Raw genomic sequence first — 5,868 nt, forward strand, 5'->3', positions numbered from 1 at the left:
GATTCTATCGTAAAGATTTAAATTCTTTCACTAAATATTTACACAGAGACTTTACACAAAAACAAGCACGAAGTCACATGGTACATAAACAAACTAATTATGCATCGAAGTTTCCAGGTACACGAAACAAAAATATATCACTGTTAAAATAAAATTTATTATTAAATAACAAATCTTAGTTAAATAAATGAAGTAGAAGAGAAAGAATCATAATTCAACTAATTCGATATGCCATAAGGCGCAGTAATTAATTAACTTATCTCTAATTAACATTTTAACTTATGCAGAGAAACTTAGCTCAACTTTAACACGCCCTTTTACTTATAAATGATCAGCTGCAGCTGACGTCATAGATCACATGTGTGGGTATGTCTGATCTTCTTCTTCTTCTTCTTGAAGTGAAGAAACCCAATTATATACGTGCAGATGACTTCATCCTAGGTAAATTATAGCATTTGAATCATTAAGAAGCTATCCAAGTTCGACACACACGCGTGACGTCTCTTACGAATATCCAATTAAATCTGTTTTAAATCACATGGTTAAACATAATCACTTCACTTCCTCTCGAGTTGCAAGAACCCAAATCCATATTTAATTAAAATGGAGTATAGAACAGCAGTAAATGATTGAAGCATTTAAATATTTTTTAGAAATCGATTTTATCGTAGGTCAAAAGCAATTGATAAAGTTCTGTTCTTTCTTTTCCTTTTTTAATCTTTTAAACCTCTATCGTTAATATTAATTATTTTCTTAATCTGTTATACACAATTTCCCGAAATAGCACAAGTTCACATTTTTTAAGCAATTTTTAGTAGTCTTTCACAGAAGTGTTCGCATTTAAATAATATGCATGCATATGTTACACTCCTGTAAATATTCATAATTTCGTCTTAGATAATTTACGGAAAGTCAAAAAAGAATTGTATAGTGCCCTAAAGAAAAAACGGACCACCCTGAATAATTTTTGATCTAATAATCAGATCTTCACGTTCTAGGACTCAGTCTTAATGGTTCGAGGGGGATGACTTCAAATATGCTAATTAATTACTGCAGACGATATTTTAAGTTACGAAATCAGACACAAAAATACATTTCTCTGAATAAACATACCTTTTTTTCGAACGATTCAGGTTTCTGACCCCGCAACCTCTAAAATATGGCCTCCATAGTTCGATCAGGAGAGTTATCCAAAGTTTGAACCTCGTAATGTTAATTTTATTTTTTGCGTATTTCGCCATATCTCGAGAACTTTTTGATCGAATTGAAAAGTTTTGCTCAAAATTATAAAATTTGTTTAGCCAAAGGTAATTCCAGGCAAAAAAAAAAATTTTTTTATGATTTTTATTATTTTATTTAATATTAGTCGAAAAATTTTGAATTTTAAGATACATAATTTTTTATGCCTTTAAGACATGTAATTTTGCTTTGTAAAATGCAAAATTTGGACGAAATCGATTGAATAGTTCCTGAGAAATGGAATTTTAAGGAAGTCTAATATTTAAAATTCGATTTCTCATGGGCTATTCTGCCGGTTTCGCCCAAATTTGGTATTTCGCCGTGTATAATTACATACTTTAAAATGACATAAAAATTGCTTTGAATTATAGCATATTTGAGGTCAACCATTAGAGTCATTAAGATTGAGTTCTAAAATATGAAGATCCAATCATTAGATTAAAAGTTATTCAGGGAGGTCAGTTTTTCATCTGCTCTTGGTACATTAATGCTTTCTCGCTGAAATCAAAACCACCTAGACCTGTTAAGCAGCATTATAAACAAATTCAAGACCAGAAGTCAACTTATTTCATTATTCCAAGAATCTCGCTAGTCTGGTTATACTCCCAAGCCATCATTTGGTTGCCCTCTGTTTTTAAGTAATGGTGGTTATAAAAAGCGCTAAACACAAGTGAGCTGAATAAAAAATATTTAAATTGTCATCTTGAGTGATGTCTAATGTCAAAGAAAAAATAAATTTTCCCCTGAAAGCAATAATCTTATCAATTGTGAACAAAGAGTATGTACACCAAATATACATCTTCCCGCACATAAAAGTATAATAGCCATGATTTTGATTTGGTAGGAGCTCAAGTCATAAAAATACATTGGTTTGAATAAGAAGTGCTTTCTTGAAGATTTGTTTCTTTTTTTCCCAAATCCTTAAGTTTACACTGAACATCCATTTTTATCTACCAATATGATATATTATAATGAAATAAGTAAGGCTTAAATTTTATTTTTGTCATAAATTGGAAACTAAACGAACTACAGCTCATGCCATCCTTAAATAAAACTGTATCCTTTGTGATTATTTATATTAATTTAGTATATGCTTATTATTTCCTGACTTATTATTTCCTGACTTAGTGTCCTTTCCTTTAAAATGTATTTTATCATTTTCAAATTATCATAGCGGAAAACGTAATACTTTGTCCCAGAAAAAACCTTTCCGATTGCATGAAGAATGACGTATATATTGCAAAAACTTCTAGAAGGTTAATGGCTGAAATTTCTTAGATTATCAAATGAAAGCTGTGGAGTATATAATTAAATGTGAAAAGTGGAAGAATAACTTCTTAGAGAACGACTTGATAAAGAAGCATTGAAATGATTATTAAAATATATCTTTAAAAAAATAAAACAAAGAAAAATGCGGGTGGAAATGGGGTTTATCGTTATTATTAAAACTCTCCATACATCTTGAGGTTAGGATTTTTACTTTAATTTCAAAGATTTTTAAAAATTAAATGTCATTTTAAACCTCACACTTTTCAACACTTAGTAATGATCTAAAGTTTTTGACACTGAAAGAAAAGATTCAATATTATCTAAAGGCTAAGACAGATTGGCAGGTTAAAGATATTCTATTAAGTATTACATTTAAAAAATAAAGAAGGAGATAATTCTATTTGCACAAATTAGGAAACAATATTTCTAGATTAAATTTGCGGAAAGAGTGTTAGAAAACATACTTCAAAATATATTTCTTGAACATTTTTTTAAGTTATTAAAATGAGAATATATTTAAAAAGTTTTTTTTAATTTGATACATTTAGATAATTCATTACCGATAAAAATAATTTCAACAATCACTAACCAATACTAATAATTTAAAAAATCTTAAAGCAATCCTGATAATTTCAGCAGTCGTCTTCGAGGATTGTTTGGAATTATACATACCAAAAACGTGCAATCGAGTTTAATTTTTTCAGTCAGCACTCCTTTGAAATAATACATAATAGTAAGACATAATTGACATTGGCTTATGCTATTTTGTTTAATTTTTTTGTCATTAAGTGTTTATTTCTATTTCAAAAACGCGATATATAAGTTGCTGTTGTGGTAATTCATTAAACACTAACGGTTCCTGATAATTTCAACAATCTTCATCGGGAGGATTAGATTAAGAAATTTTTCAATGCTACTTAAAACGTACAACCACTTCTAACTTTCTTAATTGTTTATGCTCCGAAATAATATATAATAATAGGAAATATCTAACAACAGCTTACAAAGTTTTTTCAATAAGCAAATATTCATTTCTATTTTAAAAATTCTGTACCTGCTGAATACACGCCACATTTTTTTGTTTTTCCTTTTTTTTTCTAGCCAGGTATTGTATCTCAGATATAAGTTAACCGATTCGATTGATTGATTGTATTCACCGCTATAAATCTTTCTTGAAAATGCTATATTGGACTATATTGAAATAGCCACATAGCTGGTGTTAAAGAAGGAAACTTTGAAACTGGCATTTGCGCAACAAAATCAAACGGCGCGTAAAAAAAATGCCAGCCATGTGATTGGTGCTTAATTGTTGTTGTTGTTGTTGTTGTTGCTTCTAATAACACATGGATAAGCCTAGCTCACCAGCCATTGTGTTTTTGCGAATTATCTCAAGAAGATGCGCCTTTCGTTTTACAAGAGAGCTCAGCTAGGATGAAAGTACGTCTTGGCTCAGAACTCCACGGATGGATGACAGAACCATTGATGCCACTTCCTCCATTTAGACATAAATCTGATGGGGAAGGAAATTTTCTCCAGATCCCTATAATCATGGTATTGCTTAGCGACCCGGTGCTCACTTAAAGAAGGTAAATATTATGAAACAATTGTGATATATTTGCTGCCACTTTTCTCTTTGAGAGAAAACTCCCCAGATTCTAATTTCTATTTAAGCCTCTATTTCTACCCTAATTATTAACCGTTTCTATAGATTAAGAGATTTTTAATTTTAATAAAATCGTCTCAGTAGTTTTAAAAGGTATTCTATTGAAAACGCAAATTTCTCCATTTCAAACATCACCAAATAAATAATTTAAACTTTGTTAATCATTTATATTCTTTGTTCTTATAATTATTTTAGAACTACCGAAGAATATACGTTGCCACATACGGTCATGGAAATTGAAAACTACTCGTAAAGATGGTTAAATTTAGCATCCAAAATTCTACGCACTCCGATTAAACAGTCCATCCAGCTGTTGCTTAAGATCTCCAAACTCTTCAGTCGCTCGTAAAATTTCTTTCTGCTCCATCATCCTTGATATATATTGAGATCGAAACCTAGCGCTGAATAGAAAATATCTAAAAGCATCCGAAGAGTTCGATAGTAGGAAGAATAAACTTATCAGGCTTCTAAATCAATCGAATGCGTGAAAGTTCTGCCGTTATCTTTTCAATAAATAGGAAGAGAGTTGTTGAGCTGAAAAATAAAACAGAAGTTATTTCAAAATTATTTTAATTCCAAACATTCACCTTGGCTGTTTGGAACACTTAGTCATAAGTCTTCGTAGAAATATTAAATAAATAAAACACTGCTTTACAATAAGAAATAATGCTAGTATTATTATTATTATAATTATCATTATTATTATTATGTATCCTTATGTTGTATATGACTCAATTTAATATATGATTGCATTTGATTTTCAATTTATTGAAATGTAAAATGCAAGAAAATAAAATACACTATATCTCAACCATACAGAAATAAAATTAAATGTTTGAAATAATTTAATAAAGGACTTGTATAGAAATAAATGTGTCTATAAAAATAGTAATCCCTTTTAATTATTATAGAATTCAATAAATCGTTATCACCAATTTAATGCATCAATATCTATAATTTAATATATCAGTGCACTCAACCTGCATTATATTGATAATTTTTATTTTTTTATTTTTTTATTTTAATTAACTTCGCTATGAATGTCATGTTTGAAAATTAGTTAAACAACAACTGATTTGATTTTTGTATAAAGTCACAACATAAAAAATTAGCAAAGCTGCATTAGTAGACTGTTAAAAAAAACACAATAATAAAAACAAGCAAATTTTTTATTGTAAAAATCATTGCACTTACCTGATTTATAATCCCCGGAGAATTCCAAAATAAGTTCCTTGTTTGAAAACTTTATTCTCAAATAATAGATACATAGTTTATCCCTTCATTACTTTTAGATAACATACTACACAGCAAAATTTTATAATTGATATGAATTTGAATATGTAGCTAAAAACAGAATAGCTGAATTCTAGTTGAACTTATTCTTTCGAAGCTAAAAAATACTTACCAAGAAAACGATTAAAATTAATTAAGAATCAGCACAAATGGCACTATTTCAAGTAACTTGGATACTTTTTTATTGTTGTTTTCCTAATTATATGGATACAGAAATATTACAATTCTGTATGTTCTACTATTACACTTAACATACGTATGTTCTACTATTACATTCTACTATTACTATTACAATTCTGTATGTTCTGAATTCATATTTATTCACTGGAATGACGAAAGCAATGTTGACTTCACTTTAATTCGTAATGAATTGAAGACAGAAGAAATGCATTTTACCTTAATAC

The sequence above is a fragment of the Parasteatoda tepidariorum genome, chromosome 3, assembly GCF_043381705.1.
Source record: "Parasteatoda tepidariorum isolate YZ-2023 chromosome 3, CAS_Ptep_4.0, whole genome shotgun sequence".
Classification (NCBI taxonomy): Eukaryota; Metazoa; Arthropoda; class Arachnida; order Araneae; family Theridiidae; genus Parasteatoda; species Parasteatoda tepidariorum.